Here is a 27,879-nt window from a genome sequence, read left to right on the forward strand (position 1 = left end):
CATTGGGCCCCCGGGCAATAGGGGATCATGGGGCCCCTGTGTCCTTGGCCAAACTCAAAAAAGCCTATGAAAAAGGTACCAATGGCATCTCATGGGGCCCCCTACTGACCCCGGGCCCTCGGGCAGTGCCCGAATTTCCAAATGGTCAGTCCGCCCCTGTGTGTGTGTAAGTCTCCTCCTCCTGGAGTTGTGAACTGTGTATGGGGGGAGTGGAGTGTCGGAGGACCCCCAGACACACACAGGCGGTAGAAGCGTGTCATCTGTAAATGGTCCGGTAGATGGCGCCCTCCTCCCGGAGAGGAGCAGTACTCATGGCGCCCCCGGAGTTAATGTGTGAGGAGAGGCAGTGGCGGGGCGTGGCTCAGTGAAGACTTTCTCCAGTCCCGGGCTCGGCTGTCTATCACTGTCCGGGATCCTGACCTCCTACACCGGCTGACATATAACCTGTTCCCCGGTCTGCAGGATCTGGAGCGGCCCTGTCCGGAGGTGAGCGGGCTGTGTGTGGGGCGGGGGAGGTGGGGTCTCTCTTCCATTGTGTGCTCCGACCAGGAAGTGGGAAGGTGGAGGAGTGAGGGGACAGGCAGGGTCACTGCTCCGGCTGGCCTCCTCGGCCCATATTACTACATGCTGGGGCTTACTATACCTGCACAGGAGGTCAATGTGTGTGTGACTGAATCTGCCCATACACCACACAATCTCATTGTACAGTCTCCTATTGGTTCACATCTGCACAAACGCACAGCAGTCCATGTAACATGATTTCCTATGGGACACGTTCTCATCTATGCGTTTTTTGGAAAGGCTCAGGGACTTTTTTAAACCCCCCAGTCACATCAAACCTGACTTAGAATTCGTGTGACTTACAGTGAAGTCACATGATTTCGAAGTTGGGTGACTTGCCGATTTCAGGTGCGATTTGCAAGACGCCTGACACATATGTCTGTGCAATCCCATGAAAAGTAGTGCCTGTACTACTGCAGAAATCGGTGTGTCTGGGACCACGTCAGAACCGCACCGATATGACCGCTGCAATTGCGGACAATGGGATGCGACTTGGCGTACGATCTGCAAGTCACAGGGCATGCCATATCACCCCTGATGTGATCACGTTGTGGTTTGGCTCAATAGACTTCAAGGGATCCACTGCAGAAAAGCATGTAGTGTGTTTTTAATGAGTTGATGCGTTTTGCCCAGCAACAAGTGGGGGGAAAAACGCAAAACATGACAAACGCATGTGCAGAAAGGGATCAAATGCAAAGTGCATAGGTGTGAACCAAGCCTTGGGCCTGATTTCCATCTGTGCAGTTTTTCTGTGTTGTGCTTAAGCCCAGGTTCACGCTTCTGCGGTGCAGCACATCACATGTGATTCACTCAGGGACCCCCTGCATTCCTGTGCAGATCACATGCGATTTGTGTGTGGTGCAATTTGAACCATACATTTTGTATGTCCTTGAATCACACCGCATCCACACCATAAAAGTGCAGGACCCTTTTTTATTCCGCACCAGAATCAGATCACATGGGTGTTCACACCCCATGCAGTCTGATTCTGCAAATCGCACTGCAGTTTGCGAATTGATTTCGGGGGTGTCTTTAACTTGAAATACACACAAGCAGTAGTTCGTATAAACGGGGTGCGATTAGAAGTGAAACCAGTGAAAATTCCGCATCAGTGTGAACCAGAGCTTCTGTGTTTTTCAGGGCTGCCATTAAACTCTATTAAGCTAGGTTCACACCTATGCAGTATGCGTTTGATCCATTTCTGCAGTGCGTTTTGCGTTTTTGCACATGCATTTTTTATAAGGTTTGCATTAGTTTTTCTTGTTTTTTTTTTTTTTTGCCAACTTGTTGCTGGGCAGATTAAAACTTTTAAGATTAAAACGCATCAAAAAGGCACTCCATGCATTTCTGTGTCTCCATGAAGTCTACTGAACAAAAATGCAATGTTTTGTGTTTAAAAATAGTCCCTGACCCTTTCCAAAAAACGCACCGGGTGAAAACGCATATGTGAACCTGTCCCATAGGAAATCATGTTAAATGGACTGCACTGCGTTTCTGCAACATGCACCACAAAACTCTTAGGTGTGAACCTAGACTTACCCCTGGTTCACATATGCTCATTTTATGCGGGTACAAGAGCCCATTAATTTGAATGGATTCCCATGCCCCAGGACACGCAGGGAAGAAGTCCCTGCACTTCTTCTGAAACCGCAGCCCGCGTGGGAACCTCGGTTCCAAGTACGGTTGCGATTTCCAGGGCGTGTGGCGTGCCATTTGAATTAATGGCTCCCACCCGCGGGTCCGCATTCCTCTGTGTGGGTGGTGCGGCTGCACGAATTTTTGTGCAGATCCACAGCGGCACCACCCATACAGATCTGAACCTAGCCTTAGACTGTGTGTTTTTGTGAAAGTGATGTGCTTTAAAAAATTTGCATTCTAGTAGTGGTTAATGGAAGCGCACAAAACTACACTCACACCTTTGCAACATAGTTTTTTTTTTTTTTTGGTGTGGGGACTCCACCCCACCCCCCACAGATAAACATTGTAGGATGGGATGGTGTGAACAAGGCCTTCAGCTAGGTTCACACCTCTGCAGTTTGTGTTACATCCATTTCTGCAGTGCTTTTTGCTGTGCATGTTACGTTTTTGCATGTGTTTTTGACGCGTTTTGAGTTTGTTTTTTTTTCCCAACTTGTTGCCGGACAGATTAAAATGCATCAAACACGCACTACATGTAGTTCTGCAGCTTCTCCATTGAAGTCTATTGAACCAAAAACGTAACCTTTTCTGTTTAAAAAAAGTCCCTGACCCTTTCCTAAAAACACACCAGGCGAAAACGCGGAGATGTGAATGTGTACTATAGGAAATCATGTTAAATGGACCTGCAAAACGCTTAGGTGTGAACCTAGACTTAAAGTGGTATGACCAGGCAAAATAAAACCTGTGCAGTACATCTCTGCCATACATACACATTCCACATGTTGTATTCCTATAGGAGCCATACATGCTGATCTGCCGGAAATGCATTTAAAGGTGTTCACCTTTTCCAAACGTCATAAATGCACCACCAGTAATAAAAAAAAAAAAAAGATGCATGTGTTACATGTGTGCATTGAGGCCTGCAAAGCACTTCAGCTGCAATCAGTACATTGTGAGCACAGTGTACAGGCTCTTGCATTGCCTCTGCCTGGCCCCAGGTCTGTATGGAGGTATAGAGCTTATGTTATGGGCCTGGAAGAAGTAATGAATGGACTACAAGTGTGGTGACATCACCTCCCTCATGCTGGCTTGTTCTTCAGATGGAATCTAGTATCTTCATTAAATGGATCCTCCTGCATGGATGATGGGTGTTCAAACGCTGTGAAAACTGGCTGTTTTATGTTATTATTTTTTCTGCCACTAAATGCCCCTCAGGGGTAGCCTATGTGTCCATGCACACACAGGCATTTAAAGTAAGTAAAAATCCTTGCTGCCAGGGCATTCGGAAACAGCAGTGAGTTTTCAGATATAACACGTGATGTGTCTAAACGTGTGTAAAGCATCTAAATGTTTAGTGCTTGAGTGTTCATTTCAGTGGCCAGAATAAATTATTATTCTGGCCAATGAAAAGAATTGGTGCCCAAGCGCTTGATGCGCCTAAACATGTTTCAATAAAGAGACTTTAGGCGTGTTTTTTTGACGCTACTTTTTTTGTAAGGGAAAAATATTCAGGAGAGCTGGGCAAACACCCAGTGTGCTTGAGGCCCAATCTTAACAGCAGAATGCGGCACTATAGAAGCACCCCACCATTCAGCTAAAAGGGGAGGGGGGGTTAGATTTGGGGGATGTTGTATTCACCCATGTTTTCTGTATACCCTGAGTATGGCTATAACCTGAAACATGGAGTAAACCTAAAACATGGAGTAAACCTTTAACCCATACGTCCTGTTGGCACGGCATTTTTGCGAACTGAGTGGTGTCAGCCCTCCCAGTTGTCTTTTGCTCAATCCCTTTCACTCTCGGATCTCTACATAACGGCTTATCATTCTGTAATCTAAGGTAAGTACTAGGGGAGCGGTTTGAGAGAACACAGGAAGTGATCATAGGACACGGCTTCCTGAAGGGTTCATCAGTTGTTTAGTACTTATTGAACAGATATAAGTAAATGCCTCCAGTGGTATAGATAACAAATCAAAAGGAGCAAACAAGTAAAGTTCATTGTTGACGTTTACATACCCTTTAATACTTCTACCACCTTATTAAAACCTTCCTGGCATCCCTTTACTGGGGTCTGTAGGCCCATGAGCCAGGAAGGATCATCAATTGTGTGACTTCCATAGTTGGCTGTCACAGTGGTCATGTGACTAGGAGCCGTTTCCCAATTGTTAGCGGGTACCAAGAGCTGTCATTGACAGCGAAGCCTCTGTGCTGGGAGCGTGCTCATGGCACAGAAACCTCAGCTGCCTATTGATGCATATGTGTGGCATGTGGGCTCAAAAGCCCACCCTTTTGTCACCGCACATGTATTAAATGGGAAGCAAGAGTTTCAGGTAGTACTGCAGGTTTGAATTGCTGGTCATGTTCAAATGTGTACACTTCCAGTCCTATCTGGTTGAGGGAATGGAGCCACAGCCCATTGTCTGCTGCCATGATGTTCCGGGAAGGTGATGCACCGCAGAGGGCATGGACTGCCACACGTGTAAGCGAGCCTAATGGATTTGTGGGATGGCTGTAATAGAGAATGTGCTAAATGTGATCTGTATTTGCTCAGAGCGTAGGATATGGTCAATATGGGGACGGGCATGCCAGGAATGTCATGACTGGGGACTGTCACTAGGATGCCTTCCCTTAGGGAGCTCTTCTACAACAGGGCAGGTATACCAGCAAAATGTGCAGCCCGAGGTCAAGGAAATGTGACACCACAATGGTATGCTGAAGGTTCCAGGCTGCTGTCACCCAGAAGACAGACTGGTTGTGTGTGTTGTGATATACATGGTTTTGTCTTATTTCTTGTATTGAAGTGTGCAGGGAAGCAGGTCTAGGTTCTCCACTAGATCCAGAAGTATCGGGTTGTTAATTGGGTGTTCTGGTATCATGGCAGTTCTATAGCCCGCTGCAACCAGCATTATCCTTCATCTTTTGTGACCTGACAAAGTGTATGAGTGGCTGCAGTGGTCAACATGAAGGCTGAAAGGAATGGGGGGCTCCTTCTAATGACCGTGTAGGGCCATACACCATCTAGATCAGCATATTTCTGAGGTGGGAGCAGCCAGGTTTGTGATCAGCTGCTGACTAAAGCTTGTACTAATCAATGACAGGCTGACACTGCATAGCTGGGCAGTTGTAATCGCACAAGGATCGAATACATTCTGCTAGGGACGGATGAGATTTGTGTCCAGAGGCGATCATCTGCTCCTAACCATAGGTGATCACTTGTGTGATTTCATGTGACCTTGTGTAGCCTGTCTGAGCCATACAAAGCAAGCATGCTGGAGCTGACGGGAGAGATCTGTGTTTACATACAATAAAACAATCAGTAAGTGTAGCGCTCTGTGACAACAAACTAAAATTCTCAACACAGGGTACTAATGTGACAAATGGTGAAACAAACCGTGAAAACTTCTCAATAAAGGTAAATAATAAATATATATAGTTTGGCCCAGTATCAGTCTCTTCCAGGAGGGTGAACAAGTGTTGTGTTTTCATGGGCCCCTCCTCTATGAAGCAAAGGGAGCTGATAATACTGATTAAGAGCCATTTAAGGAAAAGGGGAATCGAGCTTGTCCTTGGTCTGGAAGACTTATGCTGTTTCTGCTAAATTTTCTGGAGGATACGCTTTAACCCAGGAGGATCCGGGCGTGATCCAAAAGGCCCTTAGGCCCTTTTAGGGGTCACAGTAAGGCAGTGAGGAGCCAATCTAGCTGTGTGTGGAGTCATCACCAGAGCCTACAACGCACAAGGTTCACCTGCATGTTTATAATTTATTGCTGTGGACACTGGTGGCACGTATTGATATATATATATTTTATTTCTGAGTGAGGTATTCATTCATTGAATTCACTTTTTATTGAACTTATTATGGTTTTAGTGGTTCATATATTGGTATTGATTTGAGCGTGTTGACACGGGGCACCACTTTGTCACTGTTTATGTAGGTTATATCTCCCAGTATTGGGGGCTCAATTTCATTTTTCAGTGTGTGTATGTATGTATATGTGTGCGTGTATGTGTATATGTATATATATATGTGTGTGTGTGTATATATATATATATATATATATATATATATATATATATATATATATATATATATATATATATATATATAGTTTTATTGTACTGCTGAGAGAGATTTATTATTTACCTTTTATTGAGACTTTTCACTGTTTGTTTCACCATTTGTCACATTAGTACCCTGTGTTGAGAATTTTTGTTTGTTGTCACAGAGCGCTACACTTACTGACTGTTTTATTTTATGCTTTTCCACTTTAGGTAATAAGGTGCAGGTGTAGCAGCCTATTTTAGTTTATTAGACTTGAGCGCAGGAGGCTTTTCCCTTTGTGTTTTTACATACAGACCTCACGCCCGTCGGTGATACTTGGCCGGGACCCAGTGATTGACAGCTGAAGCCACCAATGGCAGCACGGGTAGGGCATGCCCACGCCCTCTACCCTAAAATGCAAAATTGTGTGTATGTATATGTGTGTGTGTGTATGTATGTGTGTGTGATTTGTAGGCAGGCGTTTGGGGGGCGTTAACGCTCAAATGTTTATGAAAATTCTACACAGTGCTGTTTATACTGAAGCGTTAGCATCACGGCAAAATTGACGCCTCATGTTGAGTCAGGAGGAGTTGAAGTCTTTCAACGCCTCCCATTCAAGTCTATGGTGAGGCTCCTCAAACACCTGGCAGGCGTTTGCAGGGTGTTAATACCATTAACTTCATTATAGGCATTTGTGGTGCAGTTTTAACGTTTGGAAAACGCCTCAAAAACGTGCAGAGTGTATTTGGGGGGAGGCGTTAGACAGGCGGTTGGGCAGAGTTTTTAATGCTCCTCAAATGCCTGTCAAACTGTATAGGGGCGTTTGGGAAGAGTTAGAAATGAGTCAAGTGTGAACGAGCCCTTATTCAGTGAAGGCCTGCTGCAGTGCTGGCGTCACTTCAATGGGTTGCTTTTGGCATCAGTCTCATCTGCGAGACACAATGGGGTTGATTTCCTTAAACTGCCAATCAGCTTCAAACTTCAGCTTGTTCAATTAAGTGTTGACAAAAAAAAAAAATCTGGGCGCTGATTGGTTTCTATGGAGAGCTGCACCAGATTTTGCACTCTGCTGTTTTAGTAAATCAACTCCAAAGTATAAATTTGAAAGCTCTGCAACTGTAGCAGTGTGTACTAACGTGGCCAATGGTCATATACACATGCACCTGGCGGGTGGTGAAAACATACAACCACCTATTTCACTGCCCCTATGTTGCCTGTGTGAACAACACCTAAATGTCATTCCGTTTTATATTTACATCTGTTAAGTCACGTGTACAAGAACTGTAGACTAACTTGTGTTGGGCTGTGAAAAGTAATGACTTTTTTTTTCCTTCTGCCTTTTGAGTATGCGTCCTGGGTTTACACTACTGTGACCTGAAAGTCGCATGACTTACAGTGCGACTTTGTCAGGCAACTTGAGAGACTCTGAAGCGACTTTCAGGGAATGCCTGGGTAATCTTCCTGTAATGTTGGATCCAAATCAAAGCAATATAGATGAGGATCCGACTTGGAGGCAACTTCCATTAAAGTTAGGATTTGGTCATGTCTTTGCCAGATTGCACAATGTAGAATGAAAGTCTGGAAGCTGACACATTTAAGGTGTGTTCACACCAGAGGCCACTAGTGTGCGCTGTGAAGAAAGCAGTGCCAATGTGTATTAAAGCTGAGTTCCAGCTGGAAGAAAAAAAAAAGCAGCTTCAAAAACTGTAGCTGCTGACTTTTAAAATGCAGCCACTTACCTGTCCCTCAGTCCACGATGTCCTCACCATGGCTGGTTTCACCGGCCGTCTTCTCTCCCTGGCACCGGCATCTTTAGTGTGGGCACCCGGCTGTGACAGCTTGCGGCTTCACAGCCAGGTGCCCACTGCGCATGCGCTGTGATTTGTGAATGGCCCCGTAGTCTTCTGGGACCTGTCACGTGTCCCTGAAGACTACGAAGGGGGGAGGACAACTTCCGCTTGTACTCGCCTAGGTGATCGCAGTGAAAGTGGGAGCGGGTACCTGTCAAATTCGGGTACCCGCTCCCCAAAGGTGCCAATCCTTAATGGGGAGCGGGGGACAAAGCATTAAAGCAGAACTTCCCCTTTTGGGTGGAACTCCGCTTCAATGATTCATAGCACTGTTTACGTTTTTAACTTTATTGAAACATCTGTGACATCATTCATCTTTATCCACCACAGCACTTTGCTGTCGCAGTAGAGTATGTCCCTTTTTTTTTTTTTTTTTCTCTCTTTTGAGTGTGTTGTATGAACTGAAGACCTAGATCTCAAGGCAGATTGCCTTGTCTGTGTGGTTCGTGGCCCATCACCGCTGCGATCTGGATACAGGGGAATGTGTTCCGCTGCAGCAGACTGTACAAGTTTGTGTCTCTGTGTGTGTGTCTCTCTCATCCTGGCGATTGTACAAGGAAGAGGGAGAGGCCCTCTGCTAGCCACCCCTGGATTAATGGCCATGTTCTTCCCTTCCTTTCTTTTGGGAAAGTTTGGGTTCCTGGAGAGGTGCATGTGTGTGCTGCGGCTATAGTGTTCGACACACGGCCTAACTTGGCAGCCATCCAGGAAGGAAATGGGTGAAATTGGCCTTTATCCTCCTCTTGTGACCTTGCAGATGGAGTAGCGAGCCCTGTGGCAAAAGGCAGAAGACAAACATGACAGGAAGGTCCTGCAGGCAGTGGTCCCACCCTAAGGTAGGCCTGTGAATACTTGATTATCCTCAGGTGTGCCATCCTGGAAGGTGAGAGGAGAAATACAACTGTCATTTATCCATAACAGTATATCTATGAACCTTCCAGGGTGGCAGGCCTACTTCCCACCCTATTAAGGGGGGGAGAAAACTCCTAAAAGTAGTATCTGGTGAGTACCTATGTAGAATTATTCCCCTTGTGGACCAGTTTCGGGACTTGCTTTATTACAAACTGGGTCAAGGGGACAGGTGGGGACTTTTAACAGTTGTCAATTGACTGTGTTTCCTGTAGGGGGGAGCTTCTCATCCCTCACATGTGCCGTCCTGGAAGGTTCAGAGAAATAGTTATCGATAAGTAACGCTTGTATTTACATCCTCCGCTCAGAAATTCCTGTAGCTTTAGCCCTGAAGACAGTTTTTGTTGGCGGAATAGAGACAAGCGTGTGATTGTTCATTGTGGATGGTGCACCTGCATGGAGTGTATGTAAATAAGGCTTGCCGGCCAAATATCTCCACACACAGCAGTTTACCAACATGAAGCTGACACCAGCACATCATCCAGCTGCCCCGTGGCAGTGTCTCATAGCCCACAACACTGGAGCTTTGTTGATTTTAGTTGTCCTCATCGCTGGCACTCTACATCCTGAGTTGTACATGACTTCAGAGCAAAGTCCAGGCACAGTCTAGTGTTTCCTCTATGGAGGGTGTGGCTGGTATAAAGCAGCAAATTATGCAGGAAAGGCATTTCCAAGTTTCATACATTAACGTCACACTAGACTCTGTTTCTATACAAGTGTGCATTCTTAATGCAAACAAGACCTCTCATTGCTGTTAGCCTCTTTCAGCCTCTTCCAAATACACTTTTTTTTTTTTTTTTTTTTTTTAGCTGTTTTGATCTGACATTTTGTTACAGAAGCCTTTCTAAATTAACCTTCAGCCCCAGTTCACATCGGGTGCGGCTTTGAAGTCACACTACTTAAGTGTGATTTCAATGCCAGTGATCAGTGCGTTTTTATACACATGTCAATGGGAGTTGTACATGAAATCACACAAAAATAGTGCAGGAACCTTGTTCAAAGTCAGTGCGATTTGTCATGTGACTTTAATCTGTCAGATTGCATGACAAGTCACACCCAGTGTGAACAGGGGCTCAGTTCTCAGGGAAACCCCTACTAAAACCAAATCACCATGGATCAGTAGGAAACATGGCATGCTCATTGGTGGTCAGTGGGAAGAATTTATTTGGTGTCATGTCACTGGTTCTGCCAAGAGCCATGGACATAAGAACTATGCAGGCAACATCAGATGGGAGGCTATCGGCGACAACTCAAGGAACCATAGGGTTCCATGATACCCTTGTTGAGATGGCTGTGTTAGACAATTGCTATGTTTCTTCTCCTTGGTTCCACTGTATATAGGAATGTAGCCCTGTCTTACTCCCAAGATAGACTATGGCCTGTGGGATTTGTATTGTACATGACTACATCTTACGTGTACTGCTCATTCCAAACTAATGAAAGTGAGAGGGGAAAGGAGAGGTTCTGGAGTTGATGTTCTTGGTCTGATGTAGTATATTTATTATTGACAATTAGGCCAGTAAATTATTACTCTTGTGTTTACAGTAATTCTATTAATATTGGTACTTTGATTCAGCATACTAACCACCATCTCCAGAGTTATATAAATAACAAGTTCTGCTTTATCATTATTAAGATAAGCAATACCACAATATAATGGTGACTGTGGTGGTGTTAGTGTGGGCAACGAAAAAATGGCCACCATGATATTAATTACATCTCCTATAGGCTATATTGCTATGGCGGTGCTTGGTGTAAGTGTCTATATATAAATTGAAACCTCGTTTCTCCTTAATAAATACACCAATTGTTAGCTATTTCCAACCCCAATTTAGCCTAGTAGTTTGCCCAGCTGCCAAATTGTTATATTAGGTAAGCTGTAGGCTGTTGTCACAGCAGTGATGCGGTTGATCCGCCGGACTCCGGTAAAATGGCACCCGCGCATGCGCGGAGATCTATATATAGCGGTGGACTTCGGAGGCGAGCTATCCCTTTTGACAATGTGCTGGTGCACGAAACGCGTCAAGGAATGAGCTCGCTGCGCTGACGTCACACGCTGCCAGGTCCATGTGCTAGGCTGGCAGCCATATTTGAATTACATTGAAATCTTTCGGAAGTACTTTCAGATATATTTTTCAGCATGAATGCCTGATCGTTTTAGCATCTATACACACTCATGCTTATGCTGGCTTTCACTTGCATGCTGGATTGAGCCTGTTCTATGTTTTGACAACTATTGAACTATATGCTGCTTCCATTTGCTATAATAATGTTATGTGGTTTTGACAGCTATTGAACCATATGCTGTTTTCAATTGGCTATAACAATAATAATAAAAAATACTACACCATATTAGCCCTTTTTTTTTTTTTTTTGGTGGCTTATTCCTGGAGCTGCTTTAAGGTGGAGATCCAGCGTTAAGTTGCTGTGGAGTTTACACCAAGGAGCTGTCCTTTTTGCTGTGATGGTCCCACGGAGAGGTCTGAAGTCCTGTTAAGGGTGTAGTGAGTACTTGAGAAGTACCATATCCCCATCGGTTCCTAGATGACCACTAGTGCCCTACAGATAGACCTTTATATGCACAACTTGGTTGTGTGTCCGGTGAGTGCAAGCACACCTCTTTTTCCTTACAAGGAGTCACGAGCACCGTATTTATCTGAATTTGTGAAGGAGCTACTAATTATCCGCACACACTGGATGATACAAGCACATATCTAAGGAAGAACCTATGTGGACTATTATACGTTTATATTGTGCGTTTGTCACTGGTTTTCGTCCATATAGGACGACGCACTATTTAAACTTTGTTGCGCTCCTTGGTAGTTTTGTCTCACTTTATATTGCTATTTGATATTATTTTAGCGCTGCAATTGTGATATAGTTACTTTTAAGGATTTAGGTTTTTTCTTTTTGCAAGCTGCTTTACTATATTGGTTTATTCATTTATACATTTTAAATAGCGCTTGCTTAAATATTACTATATATACACATACAGCATATGTATATAGGAGCTGGACTTGGTATGCATAAATCAGTCATTTAGGTGATTGACACTATCAGCCAAGCCATTGATTTATCCATTCTCCTGATTTTGACCTCATCTATCAAGGACTGAAATATTTGATTCCCCTGATCTGTCCTAGGAGAACTCATAAGTTTGCTAAATTTTATTTGGATATATACTACTTTGAGCAGCACAGTGGCTAAACGGTTAGCACTTCTACCTGGCAGCACTAGGGTCGTTGATTTAAATCCCAACCATGGCACCACCTGTCTGGAGTTTGCATGTTCTCAGTGTGGCTTTTTTTTTTTTAATACTCTAAATTAAAATATTTGTGCTCCTGTTTTTTACATGTGTTTATCATACAGCACAAATATACTGTATTGGCTTATAAAAGCAATAGCGATGAAGGGTGCTAGGCTGCAGAAACCTCCTGTGTCCTAGCAATGGAGGAAGCTAGGAGGCTGAGGCCCCCCGCGTCCTAGCAATGGAGGAAGCTAGGCGGCTGAGGCCCCCCGCGTCCTAGCAATGGAGGAAGCTAGGCGGCTGAGGCCCCCCGCGTCCTAGCAATGGAGGAAGCTAGGCGGCTGAGGCCCCCCGCGTCCTAGCAATGGAGGAAGCTAGGCGGCTGAGGCCCCCCGCGTCCTAGCAATGGAGGAAGCTAGGCGGCTGAGGCCCCCCGCGTCCTAGCAATGGAGGAAGCTAGGCGGCTGAGGCCCCCCGCGTCCTAGCAATGGAGGAAGCTAGGCGGCTGAGGCCCCCCGCGTCCTAGCAATGGAGGAAGCTAGGCGGCTGAGGCCCCCCCCCGCGTCCTAGCAATGGAGGAAGCTAGGCGGCTGAGGCCCCCCCCCGCATCCTAGCAATGGAAGAAGCTAGGCGGCTGAGGCCCCCCCCCCCCCGCATCCTAGCAATGGAGGAAGCCAGGCGGCTGAGGCCCCCCCTGCGTCCTAGCAATGGAAGACACTAGGCAGCAGGAACAGAAGATTCCTACCTCCTAGCAACGGAAGACACTAGGCAGCAGGAACAGAAGATTCCTACCTCCTAGCAACAGAGGATGCTAGGTTGCTTCTTGGGGAAGAAATGTATCATGCTAGGTAGCAGTGGCCACCTGTGTCCTTGTAATGGAGGATGCTAGGAGGTTTCCTGGAGAAGCTGACTGCAGTGGAGCTATTTATGCTGTAACACTGTATGCATATAAACCATGCTCAAACTTTTAGCAGGATCTTGGTGTCAGCTTCTGCCAGACAAGATCCTGTATATTAGTTGTGCTGTATTTTCATATGGCAGTGTGCATATCCCCCTATGATGAGTGGTGGGCACAGACCCCAAATAACGCTGAGGATTAGCTGGTTTTTAGATAATTATGTTATACTTGAAGATCGTAATTGCTTTACTTCTAGAAACCCTGTGAGGGTTTTGTGTTTATAACCTAATACCTTTTTAATATTCTTGAACCAGAAAATGTAACATCTGCATGACAGGGAGACTATTTGGGAGACACACGAAAATAAATGCTGTTCTATTTTTAAAAATGTCTAAGTGTATAACAAAACACAATATTCCAGCACTCGGGAAGCTATCATATTTAATCTACTACTATGGACGGGTCATTTAAAGCCATTTACTGATTGCGCTTACCCAGAATCCTCTTGGCATTTCTTTGCAGTGCATTTTTATGTGAGCGCTTACTGCAGCTAGAATTCCTAGACCTAATTAATTGCTGAGGACAGGACTGGAATAAATGCTGTCTATACAGCTGTAACCCTTTGAAGGCCTAGAGTTAGCATATAACAGGAGAGCTGTTGGTTGAAGCATAGTGCTGGGATAGAACACAGTTTACAGGAACCTGCAGTATATTTACACATGCTACTGTGACAATGATTTATTGTTTAAAAGGTGTATTTACAGTCAGGTCCATAAATATTGGGACATCGACACAATTCTAACATTTTTGGCTCTATACACCACCACAATGGATTTGAAATGAAAGGAACAAGATGTGCTTTAACTGCAGACTGTCAGCTTTAATTTGAGGGTATTTACATCCAAATCAGGTGAACGATGTAGGAATTACAACAGTTTGCATATGTGCATCCCACTTGTTAAGGGGCCAAAAGTAATGGGACAGAATAATATTCATAAATCAAACTTTCACTTTTTAATACTTGGTTGCAATTCCTTTGCAGTCAATTACAGCCTGAAGTGTGGAACGCATAGACATCACCAGACGCTGGGTTTCACCCCTGGTGATGCTCTGCCAGGCCTCTACTGCAACTGTCTTCAGTTCCTGCTTGTTCTTGGGGCATTTTCCCTTCAGTTATGTCTTCAGCAAGTGAAATGCATGCTCAATCGGATTCAGGTCAGGTGATTGACTTGGCCATTGCATAACATTCCACTTCTTTCCCATAAAAACCTCTTTGGTTGCTTTTGCAGTATGCTTTGGGTCATTGTCCATCTGCATTGTGAAGCGGCTTCCAATGAGTTGTGAAGCATTTGGCTGAATATGAGCAAATAATATTCCCGAAACACTTCAGAATTCATCCTGCTGCTTTTGTCAGCAGTCACATCATCAATAAATACAAGAGAAGCAGTTCCATTGGCAGCCATACATGCCCACGCCATGACACTACCACCACCATGCTTCACTGATGAGGTGGTATGCTTAGGATCATGAGCAGTTCCTTTCCTTCTCCATACTCTTCTCTTCCCATCACTCTGGTACAAGTTGATCTTGGTCTCATCTGTCCATAGGATGTTGTTCCAGAACTGTGAAGGCTTTTTTAGATGTCGGTTGGCAAACTCTAATCTGGCCTTCCTGTTTTTGAGGCTCACCAATGGTTTCCATCTTGTGGTGAACCCTCTGTATTCACTCTGGTGAAGTCTTCTCTTGATTGGTGACTTTGACACACATACACCTACCTCCTGGAGAGTGTTCTTGATCTGGCCAACTGTTGTGAAGGGTGTTTGCTTCACCAGGGAAAGAATTAGTCGGTCATCCACCACAGTTTTTTTCCGTGGTCTTCCGGATCTTTTGGTGTTCCTGAGCTCACCGGTGAGTTCCTTCTTTTTAAGGATGTTCCAAACAGTTGTTTTGGCCACGCCTAATGTTTTTGCTATCTCTCTGATGGGTTTGTTTTGTTTTTTCAGCCTAATGATGGCTTGCTTCACTGATAGTGACAGCTCTTTGGATCTCATCTTGAGAGTTGACGGCAACAGATTCCAAATGCAAATAGCACTCTTGAAATGAACTCTGGACCTTTTATCTGCTCATTGTAATTGGGATAATGAGGGAATGACTCACACCTGGCCATGGAACAGCTGAGAAGCCAAGTGTCCCATTACTTTTGGTCCCTTAACAAGTGGGAGGCACATATGCAAACTGTTGTAATTCCTACACCGTTCACCTGATTTGGATGTAAATACCCTCAAATTAAAGCTGACAGTCTGCAGTTAAAGCACATCTTGTTTGTTTCATTTCAAATCCATTGTGGTGGTGTATAGAGCCAAAAATGTTAGAATTGTGTCGACGTCCCATTATTTATGAGCCTGACTGTATATATTTTTAAAAAAAATAGCATGACTGTTTTATCCTTTAAAATTGCATGGAAATTAATTATGTGCAAATGGGGCAAATCGAATGTTTGCAGGCTGTAATATCTGCAGATCAAATATTATTCATTGAAAAATAAACAGAGAATGAAGAAACTACTGCATTATGGTCAGTAGAAGGTGCAGAGTATCATGGGAAATAAGTGTGCTCAGCTCCATCTAGTGGTGTAAGGTGATATTTTCCCCATTGACACTTTTTTCAATAAATAACATTTGGTCTGCAGAGAATATAGCCTGAGACTTTGATTTGACCCCATTCACACACAATGAATTTACATGCAGTTTCGATGAATTTTTTTAATATAAGCACCTTCTTAGCGGTTTTAGTTTTTTATTTTTGTTTTGTTTTTTAATGCCTTTGAATGTGTAGATTTTTTTACTTTGATCTCTAAAAATATACATAAAAATATATATTTGACCTATCGGTATCCTAAGCCAAGGCTCTTCCAGGAACAAATTATTGGAACCTAGGACCATCTGAGGGCAATGCTGTTATATGCATTAATTTCAAAATGAGTTGCAGTACTAGCTGGTTGCAGGGTTGTGTTTTTTTATTTTTTTTGCTCTAAGCATATCCATGGTAGATGTCTGGATCATGTAAGAAGCTCATATTGATGTTTGTAATGTTACTGGGGTAACTGATGATTGGGTATGTTAGAAAGTGTCACTATTTCTCCACCCATAAGAGTGCTCTTTATTTCTTCCCGCTATATTTATTGTAGCTTGTCCATTTTTGTGATGCGCAGAAATCTCATGTTTATGGTGGCAAGTGGTCAGCTTTACTTCTGTATTGGCTATTGAGGGGGCTGTCTATGCATGTTTATGGAGCCCTCTCCAGCTCTTGGGGCACGATTTGTCTGGCTGCCCTCCAATGTCCATGGCGACCATTGAGTTCCTGGGCAAGAATCTTTCTAGGTAGAAGAAAGGACATCTGATTCTGTTGAATGATGTTGGAGGTGCTCTGGGCAATACCCTTGTATGTTTTTATTATTTTACTTAAAAAAAAAAAACAAAAAAAACCCTTACGACCACTTGAAATCATCTCCTGGTGGTGGTCAATATACAATAGGCCAGGAGTGTGATTTGTCCATCCACGCTGTTTAGCATTGGTTTTCTTTGATCCTAGATTGTAAGCTTGAAAGAGCAGGACCCTCGATCCCCTCATGTTTTGCATTGTATTGGTATTGTTCTGTCACATGTTCTGTCCCCCTTTGTAATATACAGTGCTGAGCGAACTATTGGCGCTTTATAAATACTGTATAATAATAATGATTTAAACTGCAGACTGATAGTGTATGGTCGGCATTAGACAATTATGACATTTGGCCTGGGTTGACAGTTGAATGTTATTTTTCAGTAAACATCATCCCGCTGACACAGAATCTCACAGGAAATGGTTGGAGAATGGGAGTGAATCACCAACATGTGTGAATCATTGGCGTCAGCAAGATAATAGCTTTTTTTTTTTTTTTTTTTTTTCCTCCATGTTTATAATACTGTAGAGGCTACAAGGAGTTACAAAATATATTGCCAATTAGATGAAATCCAGACCATAATCAAAGAACTACTCCACCCACAAGTGATGGATTGGGATCACTTTATAACAATCTATACAGACAGGGCACATTTCTAAAAAAAAAAAAAAAATGCTGTGTGCACCTAATGGGCCTGTGTGGCAGATGAGATGAAAAATATGTAAAATAACAAAAATGTGTCCAAAAATTGGTTTACACAACTACTCGACCTTATGTCTCCAAATACATTACAAGTGTGTGCAGAAAAATAAGGGTCATTTTAGCTGGGAAGGAAGCGGGCCGCAAGGTTTGGCAACTCTGCAAATAAGTCAACACATTTACAGTAACTGATCCATGATCCAATATTATGTTACGATTAACAGAATGTGTTAGGAATAACCCCCGAGAAAGCAAGATGTGATATGACAGCAGCACAATTATCATTTCTTAATTTCATAATCTGTTTGGCTTTGCTTGTTTAATTTGACTGGAACGATGAACACACATCATATTGGTTTAACACAGAAAATACATTGCTGAATTCAATAGTAACATAAGCTCCTTTCATCTCTATTTTGGCAGTTATCTGTTAAACATTGTCCAAAACCGATTATGGTTTTAGATGGATGCCAGCAATTGAAACATCCACTGGGTGACTTAAACTGTTACTAAACCCACAATAGTAAAATCACTGTATATGCAGTAAAGTATGCTGTTATACTCTGTGGAACCTAAGGGGTTAATCCTCTGCATTTTGTAAAAAGGCTGTTTGGTCCTGTCTTCTCTGATCCTCTCCTTCCAGTGTCCCCCCTCTTATATCCTGATAAGACAGTGTTAAGTCACTCTGCATATGCTCAGTTTGGTGTGTATTGCTAAAGAAGGGGTTTTTTTTTTTTTTTGAGTGCATGTGATCAGCACAGGGCCAATCAGCACTGTCCAGACAGAGGTCAGGGGTTCTGCATCCTCCTAGAGCAGAATGAAAACTCCTCCAAGCTTTAACCAGTGCTCTGCTGAACATTGATAGAAGTAACAAGACTGCCCAAACTGCTGATGAGAAAAGGTATTTAGCAGTTTATATTTACTAAAATAATTGCACTTCCATGTTGTGTACTGTGGGAGACCAGATATAATGAATGCAGGGTCCTGGGTTTAGCAATACTTTAATTTCTTATAAGAGATCTTCCTCGTGGAGGTTTCTTATCTTCCTTTTGAATCCAAACTGATATTTAAATTTCGGTAGCTCATAGATGTCAGTGTTTTTTTTTTGTTTTTTAATTTAAAAAAAAAAAAATTTCAACCAATGGTTTGAGTCAGGAATGTTGATTTCTTAGCACCCGGAACATGCAGCAGGTTTTAGAGCCACCCTCATGTTGCTTTCCGCGGGCTGTCCCCATCAACTAGCTGGAACCTCCGGCAGCTGACCATAGAGGCGGCAGTGGCAGAAACCACTGCAGAGCATGCCAGGGACAGATCGCCAGCTCGCTGCTCCCCCAGCAGAGATCAGGCGGCTCCCCAACGTCCTACTCATCCCTGACCCCGGTGGAGCCTGCTGCTGGGCTCATAGTGATTGGGCAGGACTCAAGGGGGGTGTGGCTGGTCTCAGAGGTGATCACTCCTTGTTGCTGGAAGCACATGCTAATACTTTAATTGCTAGAAGATGGTGAGTGGACATGGTTAACCCTTTTATTGCTGGTAGATGAGATCCCAGTTGGAAGTGCATGATTAATCCTTTTGGATCTGTTGGAATTGTATGATTAACCATTTCATTGCTAGCATATCCCTGGTGGAAATATGCATTTCCATTTGGGATCGGCTAGTAGTGAAAGGGTTAATCATGTACTTCCAGCTGGGGTCTCTGCCAGCAATAAAAGGGTTAATCATTAAACTTTCATTGCTGGAAGATTCCTGGTGACTGTACACCCTTTTAATAAAGAAATTGTCAGTGCACAAATGTATGTTGTAACCAGTCCGTAAGTCCCAATAAAGTCTGTTGTGGGTAACCGCTATTTAGGTGGCAGCTGTCTGAGTAAGCCAGCTCTGTATGCATAACAAGGGAGGAGAGGTGCCTTCTCTAAGTACAGTATAAAAATATTTTAATAAGCCACAAATTGGTAAAACCCACAAAGGAAGTGTTAAAAAAAAAAAAAAAAAAGCCCAGCAGTGTGGCCGTGATCCTAGCCCTGCAGGAATCCGTCCGGTGGAGTTCTAGCCGCTGTGGATGGTTTATGGGATCCCACGCTGCTTTGGATGGTTAGAAGTACCAGGCACCATCGTCCAACCAGAACCAGAAGTACCTGTAACCAGCGTGAACCGCTAGCTGGGCGGATGTGACGTCACACAAGAAGAAAATCAAGAAGAGATATTTTAAGACATTTTCTAGAAAAGAATAAAAAACAAAAGTTTTTGGTTACCATAAAGCCTCCTCCGGTTTTAAAAGCACCTCTGCTTAATAAACAGCAACCCTTCATATTTTCCATCCTGAAAAAAAAAGTGTTATCAGGACAAGTAGATTGGGACCCGATTTGGTCCTTGGACAAGTAGTTTTTTAAAAAAAAATTCACACCCCTGGTTGAGTGAAAAATACAGACTAGATTCCTCATCCACACATTCAATATGGATAGCAGATGCTTTTTTTTGGCGAAACATACGTTGGAGCGTCATTACGTCACTTTTGTGTCCAGGAATAGCTAAGTGAAAGCAGGGCTTGAAGTGCAATGCGGCCATCTTAAAAACATATATACCTGAAACACTGGTGCTGGTTTACAAGCACCTGTACAAGTGAGTGGAATATTTTTGTCTGATTTTGATTCCTATTACAGTACTACAATTAGATAAGCTATTTACTTGTCTGATTCATTCATTGGCCGGCTGCATTCCTGTGGGAGGAATATCTAAAACCAACCTAAAGTATATTACTGGAAAACCTAATGGAATCCCTTATATCTGGCTATAATCCATGGAGATTTAGAGGGAGAAAAATGGAGAATCCAACAAGAAAGGGTGGTTCCCTATATAACCAAAGGCGCATTTGACCACCATAACTGAGGTCAAAGGATCTGGTGAGTGAGTCATCTACACTTCACGGTTATGAACACGTGGTGAAGATCAGTCACATTTTGTTTTTTATATATATTTTTTTTTTTTTTACCCCCTTTGGAATTTTCAAATACTCTATTTTGGGACAGTTACAAGAGTTATATTTGTTTTCGTATTATTTACTTTACATGTTCATTATTGGTTGAATTGCTATACGGAGGGGTTACAATATCTTTTTCGTGTAAGCACATTTAGCCTCCAACAGCCATATCACCCTAAATGCACCCGATCTTGTCTGATCTCGGATGCTAAGCAGGGTCAGACCTGGTTAGTACCTGAATGGGAGACCGCCTGGGAATACCAGGTGCTGTAGGCTAAAAGTTTTTTGCATGGCCCAAAATTGAGACCACCCTCAGGTGGTACTAATCTTTTATCAGTGTATTGTGTAGTAAGAGGTTCCTGTGTGAACTGGCCAATAGTGGCAATATTCTGTGATCTACTAACTGTAATTTTAGGCAGATTGAAGTTGTCGTCATAACTTTGTAATGTGGTATAGAATAATGATCTGTGTGATGGACCTGTCATGTGATGTCAGCATGGCTGGGTCAAAGCTGGACCTCTGTTGAAAGAAAAACTAAATTTCCACAAAGTGTTTTATCCTTACTGCAATGGCCCCTTTAAGGTGTGGGGCCCAGGCAGCCAGAGCATCAACATCACCACAGCTTGCCTCTCTTCCCCTGTCACTTGATTGACATCTCAATAAGGAGAGAGAAGAGTAACTTGAAACCAGGAACTTAAACCCCACCCACCAGACACAGGCGGGAGCAGAGCGGCAGAGGGGAGGACTGTGTATTCTGTGAGGGGAGGCATCAGGGTACCCACACAGCCACCAGGGAGATTAGGGCGATGGACAGCCTTCTACACCCAGGAAGATAGAGACTCACATCCAGGATGGCCAGCACAGGCTCCTCTATGCAGATGGACGCACCTGGCTAAGTGTACTGTGAGAGAAATGGCTGCAAGACTAGTGCACCCAGCGAGCTGCTGTAATCTGCAAGGGGCACTGTCTGTAGGTGACCACTTGAGAAGCCAAACTGTTCCACAAAGATGGTGCAGCCCATCTTTCATCTGTATCCATCCACCTGGATGAACCACCATTAGTGGATGGACTGCATCGTTGAGGACATCTGCCAGGCATTGAAGTGTTGAGTGGCCTTTTACCCACGTGTTTGAATTTTGCCTACAGTTGCTGGGACTTCATTTTTGCTGGCATAGGTGTTTTTTTTTTTGTCTTTTTTTTGTTTTTGAAGGAACACGCCATCTTTTCACAGCCTGTTAGGACACTTTGAGAATATACTTGGCTCTGTGGGTTACATATACCTTCACTTGAAGGTTTAGCAATCCGCTTTTACATTTGAACAGCCCCATCACCAGCAGACTTTGATAGCTTTGGCCAGTGGTTAAAAATGGTAAGGTCCTTTTGTAGTTAGCTTCATCCTCTTTACTCCATTTCCGGGATAGTGTTTGCACTGTTATTTAGAATTGCCTGCAGTGTCGCTGTCCACTCTGTGTGTTTTAGGCAAAGCCTTTCACTGGCAGTAAGAAGAGTGAACACCAGCCTTATTCCACGATTGTGTTTAGGTCAGGGGTCTCCAAACTGTGGTCCATGGACCGGATGTGGCACTTTGCTTGCTTTTATCTGTCCCTTGGGTCACTATTCCTTCCACTGATAAAAGGCACTATTCCTTTCAATGACACCAACAATGGGGTACTATTCCCCTCACTGACAACAGAGATAAAAAAATGAATTCTCCCACTGACTCCAATGATGGGGCGCTATTCCTCCCACGGACACCAATAATGTAGTTTTTTACTCCTACTGACCAATTATTCCCACCAATGCCAAGGCATTTTCTACTCCCACTGGCCATAGTTCAGCCCACCTTAATTGTGAAGGGCAGTAAACTGGTCCTTTGATTCAAACGTTTGCAGATTCCTGATTTAGGTGAATCAACCAAGATACCATGTTTTATATGTTCTTGTCCTTAACCGCTTGCCCTCCAGAGGATTTACCTCCCTTCTTGACCAGGGCATTTTTGCGATACAGCACTGCGTTACTTTAACTGACAACTGCATGGTCATGCAACTCTGCACCCAAATGAAATTTACATTCCATTTTTGTTCCCCACAAATAGAGCTTTCTTTCGGTGGTATTTGATCTCCTCAGCAGTTTTTTATTTTTTTTATTTTTTTTATTTTTTTTGCGCTATAAATAATAAAAGACCGATTTTGAGAAAAAAAACAATATTTTTTACTTTTTGCTATTAAACATGTCCAGTAAAAAAAAATATTTAAAATCAAATGTCGTCATTAATTTAGGCCAAAATGTATTCTGCTACATGTCTTTGCTAAAAAAAAAAAAAATCCCAATACGTGCAAATGAATTGGTTTACATGAAAGTTATAGCGTTTACAAATGGCGGTATATATACTGGAATTTTTTTCTCTCTCTCTCACTAGTAATGGTGGCGATCAGCGAATTATAGTGGGACTGTCAGGCATTCTGACACTGGGGGGAACTGACTTGGTGTCACTGACACCAATACAGTGAACAGTGCTAATAAAAAGCTCTGCCACTGTACTAATGGCACTGGGCATGAAGGGGTTAACATCTGGGGTGATCAAAGGGTTAACTGTGCTTTTTCCCTACTTGGGCTGTGTCTGTGTTTCACTGTAAGCAGACAGCCATGCAAAGCAGCGTGCAGGAGCTAACATGTGAGACATCTGTATTGTTTACATACAGGTCTTCCCACCCTCACCCCTCCCCTTTAGAGATACTCTATGATCACCAGGTTCCAGCGAGTAATTACCGGCCGAGACCTGATGATTGACAGCCGAGGCCGCGAATGGCAAAATCACGTGTGTGTGTGTATATATGTGTGTGTATCCATGTGTATATATGTATATAATGATGCGTACCTGTGCTGCCCTGTAGCAGTATTTCTGCTATAGGGCGGTGCGGAACTGGTTAAAGTGATTCTAAGGTTTAATTAAAAAAATAACAAACATATACTTACCTGCTCTGTGTATTGGTTTTGCACATAGCAGCCTGGATCCTCCTCTTCTCAGGCCCCCCACCGGTACCTCTGGCCCCTCCGTTCTGTTTTGTGCCCCCATAGCAAGCAGCTTGCCATGGGGTCACCTGAGCATGCTCACTCCTCAGCTGCTGCTCCATGTGGCCGTTTACACAATGAGCTGCAGCTCAGCCCTGCCCCCTCTCTCCTCATTGGCTACTGGCTGTGATTGACAGCAGTGAGAGCCAATGGCTCCTGCTGCTGTCTCAGCCAATGAGGATAGGGAGTCCTGGGATAGCAAAGACTCCAGTGCACATTGCTTGATCGAGAGTGGGCTTAGGTGAGTATTAGGTGGGGATGCTGCACAGAGAAGCTTGAGCCTTTACAATCACTATAAGTTCCACGTGTAAACTATGTATGTATGTATGTAGCTTGACTTTTTTGAGCAACTTATACATGAAGAAGAGCACTGCATTTATAAAACCATAGAGTTTATACATTGAAAGAAAACACCGGCATTAAATGCCTATATTGGGGTTTTCCACAGTTTTTGTTGTTAATATTTTTTCTATTTTTTAACCTGGAAAAATTAAAACAAATGTTACAAAATATTTGATTTATAAGTAAGTGTCTTCCCCATCCTTTGCTGAGGAAAGCTGAATTATATTACAACAAATTTATGCTCTGTGAATGTTTCTGCTCAGATGAAGAACAGCGAGGCATAGACAGGCCCATACCTGCACCTACTTTTTCTGTCATGGTGGGTATGTCAGCACAGTACAAAGACATTATTGTGTGTGGTTGTTTTTTTTTTTTTTCTTTCTTTTTTATAGCCTTCCACAATTTCTCATCTTCATCTTTTCCCATTTTTGGTTTCCAGCCAGCAGTGTCTTACACAACGTTTCCAGCTGCCCTCTACCTTCATTCTGGAAATCTGTGAGCTTTTTCTTTCTTTCCTTGCTTTCTTTATTTCTTTGTGGTAGGTTTGTTTTTTTTCTTTAATTCTCTTGTTCTTTCATGTTGGTGAACGCACCATTGTGTCTGTGTAAACCGGACTGTGTCATCTGAAGTTTATGCAGTTAAGCAGGTCATATGAGAACAAAGTCCTATCTTCATAAATAAGAAAGCACTTTTATGTGGAAGATTTGGTAATTTGGTATGGTTTCCCACACCTACCAATTTACCTTTGTCCCCCCCCCCCCCCCCCCCCAAATTTTCCTCCTTACCCCCACTTGCCTTGCCTGCTGGGTTGAGAACAAATAACGTACTCCTTCCACCCAGCAAATCTAGCATTTTGATCCATGAGCCATGATCCTGCAATGCACGTTGGGTACTATTCGGCTATCTTCCCCTGGAAAGGGAGGGGGGCAAAAATGAAAGGGGTTTTTTTTGTTTTTTTTCCCCCTCAGTCAGTCTTTGATGTCAACCTTTTTCAGTGTGGTTTACAACCATGTTGGCATTTTCATTAAGCTAATTGATATGGTAGACAAGACCAAATAGAATTTAATACAGTTCTGTACATTCTGTATTGCTGCTGCAGTATTCAAAGTATTTCCACCAAATAAACATATACTAATAACACCTCATAGCCACATGGTTTTTATAGAAACTGCAGCCAATCCACTATAGATTACTGATAATTAATATACTTATTTGTAGATACAGTATATGGCAAATGTTCAAGATAAGAATCAACAGGATAATAACATTGTAGAGAAACTGGTTGGATGGCAGATGTTGCAATGGATCGAGAGCAACATCAGCTTCTGGGCATGAATATATCCCTTAAAATGGTTAACGAAGAATTCTAGGTGTATATATACATTGATCCAACTTGGACCAGTGTAACTATGCATATTCCATACCTGGTTGATGTCCCTGGAAGCTGGAAAGCACAGTAGACACCTCTACTCTAGTGATCTCCACTTGCTTCCAGACTCATACTGAGCAATTGGCCTGGACACAGGAGGTTGGCCGCTTGGCACTGGCACCATTTAGAAAATGCTTTGCATTTTCAAAATGAATGTAGATTGTTCTGTGATTGGATGAGGTGGAGCACTGCCCCTCCTCAAGCTGTAACTGTGTATAAAATATCCATACCTGGAAATTTCCTTTAAAGAGAGAGTTCACCTTTACCAAAAAGCTGCCTATGCAGGTAAGGTGTGTCTAGATAAAAACAAACTGTGCAACTCTGCCTATAGTTGAAAAATGCTCTTACTATGGGTGTTGGCCATTTACATACCTCCTGAAGCCTGATTGGAAACCTCCCAAGGCGATGCCTACTCATTACTGCTCACCACCATCACAGGAGTGAGCTCTCAGATGCTGAGCTCAGAGCTACTACATCAAGGGGTAGAGAGAGCATGTGAGGGGCTTTGATTCAGAGAAAAAGCTTACTTCTGTGATGATGGAGGTGAGCAGTAAGGACTAGGCCTCCCTTAGCAACGTCTTGGGAGCATTGTAATATACCTATACCTACCCACAGACACTCTTTATTTGCATAGGCAGGCTTCTGGTAAAGGTGAACTAACACTTTAATAAACTTAACAGACCAAAAAGGAGCTTATGGTCTAGGAGTGTTGCGATGCCATTCATTGTGAATAGCACCCCGAAGCATTGTACAGTGTATAGCAAAGCACATGCACTATGCATTGTTTAAAAAAAAAAAAAACGAAAAAAAAAATTTCACATTTATTTATTCTTTGTGATACATTGCCAGCCCATTCATAATGAACAGGCTGCCTTAAAGCAACACGTTATGGCGTGCCAAAAGGCATGTTAGAATGTGTGCTAATGTTTACCAATCACTTCTGTACAACTGCCATGTTGGATTTTTACTGCTCAGTCAGTGCTGCCAGCTATACATGAGAGCTCTGATCAGTGTATTCTGATGGAGAAGTCTTACCTGCTGTCAGAATACAGTAGCTCAGCAGGCAGCATTTCCCCCATCCATATTTGGTGTGGTGCGTGTTGTGGGTTTTTCTTTTTTTTTTTTCTCTTTTTTCAACCAGCAGGTTGAACAAAAGACTCCTCTATGGGATGCTTAAAGTCAAACAATACTTCCCTGTGATCCCACTATGCACTGTCCTGGAGCTCCCCACCTGGCCGCTGACATTTTCAGATGGACTGATTCCGGGTCCCGATGCCAACCACTGTCACTGACAGGTGGGCATGAAGTCTATTGCCAAATTTATACAGTGAGCTGCACATACAGTATGTGGCTCACTGTACAGGTGAGGACAGGCAGGTAGGTAGCATTATTGCATAAGAGACAAAGCATGTCTCTTCTGCATTAAAAATCCTACCTGTCTGCCCATTTTTAATTTTTTTTACGTTAAGTTCTACTTTAAGATGTGTAAAAGAAGGTCGAATTGCAATAAAGAGAAGTTTTAATCTTATTATTCTTTGATATGGGAGAACTGTATTTTTTACAGAGACTTTTCTTGTATAGTAATCATTTCTTGTGTCTGTCAAGTAAAATACAGAGAGTATCTTTTTTTCGTACATTAGTCTACCACTGGGAGGGTCTGGTGCGGGAAGAGCTGATCCCTTTAAAATGTGAGCCAGAGGAATGTACAAATGTTTGTGTACAAATGAAGGTCAGCTCTAAAAATCTCTATCCAACATAGACCTGAAAATGCTCTCCATGTGACATGCAGCTGGGCTAACATCAAACAAGCCCACTCAGTTTTTCTATAATCTGAGATTAATATAATCCAATAGCAGTCAAATTTGGCAAGTTTGTCACAATGTTTGAGGGGGAAACTGCACAGATTAGAGGTTCCAGTCCTACTAACTATCTCCAGTATGGTTCCAATGGGCTAAAGAGAAAAAAATGCTTGGTGAACATAATGGACAGATTGTTGTGTTTTTGTTTTTTTTTTTCTCTCAGAAAGAAATGCTGACCACATAGGGTCACTTGCTTTGTACTGGCGTCATTCACAGATCTATGTATTGTTTTCAGTGAACTTAAGGCATTCTCTGATTGGAACGAGGTGGAGAGTGGTGACATCACTGACCCTCCTCTCCATCTCGTAATTTTTGTTTTTCAGGTTTAGATATGTGTTAAGATCGATGATCGGTGTATATGGTCATAAAGCTACGATGTGCTAAAGTACTATAGGGCCAGGTGCACCATATCCATCCATATGTTTCTATATTTTACAATAATTGGTTTTATGGAACACAGGATAAAAAGATTCCAACAAAAATTGTTGCATCAGTAAAAACACAAAATAAGGAACATGCACAACCCTAACCCACAAAAACAATTGAAACTTTACCCCAATATTTTTACATGTTACATAGGGGGAGGATATGCCCTCCAGGTCCTACTGCCAATGCTCACTGCTTGGCACACTCATTCCATTAAATGAAGGATGAACCCTGGATTTTCTGCAAATGCTGTACTTTGCCAGACAAGAACACATGAACATTGGTCTTACTATAGGTATTTTGGTAGACGACTGCCACTCAGGATGGGGGGAAACTTTTATTAAGGGCCCATTGGCAATATTGCATTGCAGTAATGCACACTACACTCATTGCAGATCCATTCACTTTAAAAGACATAATCGGCGCAAATACATTGCAACACATGGTAACGCTACTATGCTTGTCCTAGACAATTAGAAAAAAAAGGTACT

General features: G+C 43.0%; 1 protein-coding gene and 1 pseudogene across 3 annotated transcripts in view; both read left to right on the forward strand.

Moving 5' to 3' along the window:
* The first annotated feature begins 347 nt into the window (after positions 1 to 347).
* The window catches only part of CD151 (CD151 molecule (Raph blood group)), a 66,827-nt gene continuing 39,295 nt past the window's right edge, over positions 348 to 27,879 (forward strand). For 2 of the 3 annotated variants that reach the window (XM_089653556.1, XM_089653558.1), the window contains exon 1: positions 348 to 486. The gene's annotated coding sequence lies outside the window, so the exon portion shown is untranslated. Of the gene's footprint in view, positions 487 to 11,416; positions 11,602 to 27,879 lie in introns of those variants that run through there. The other variant, XM_089653557.1, reaches the window with a different exon arrangement.
* On the forward strand, positions 20,418 to 20,536 carry LOC149445637 (5S ribosomal RNA; annotated as a pseudogene).

The sequence above is a fragment of the Staurois parvus genome, unplaced genomic scaffold (assembly GCF_062004578.1).
Source record: "Staurois parvus isolate SC_StPar_1 unplaced genomic scaffold, SC_StPar_1.0 ptg000715l, whole genome shotgun sequence".
Classification (NCBI taxonomy): Eukaryota; Metazoa; Chordata; class Amphibia; order Anura; family Ranidae; genus Staurois; species Staurois parvus.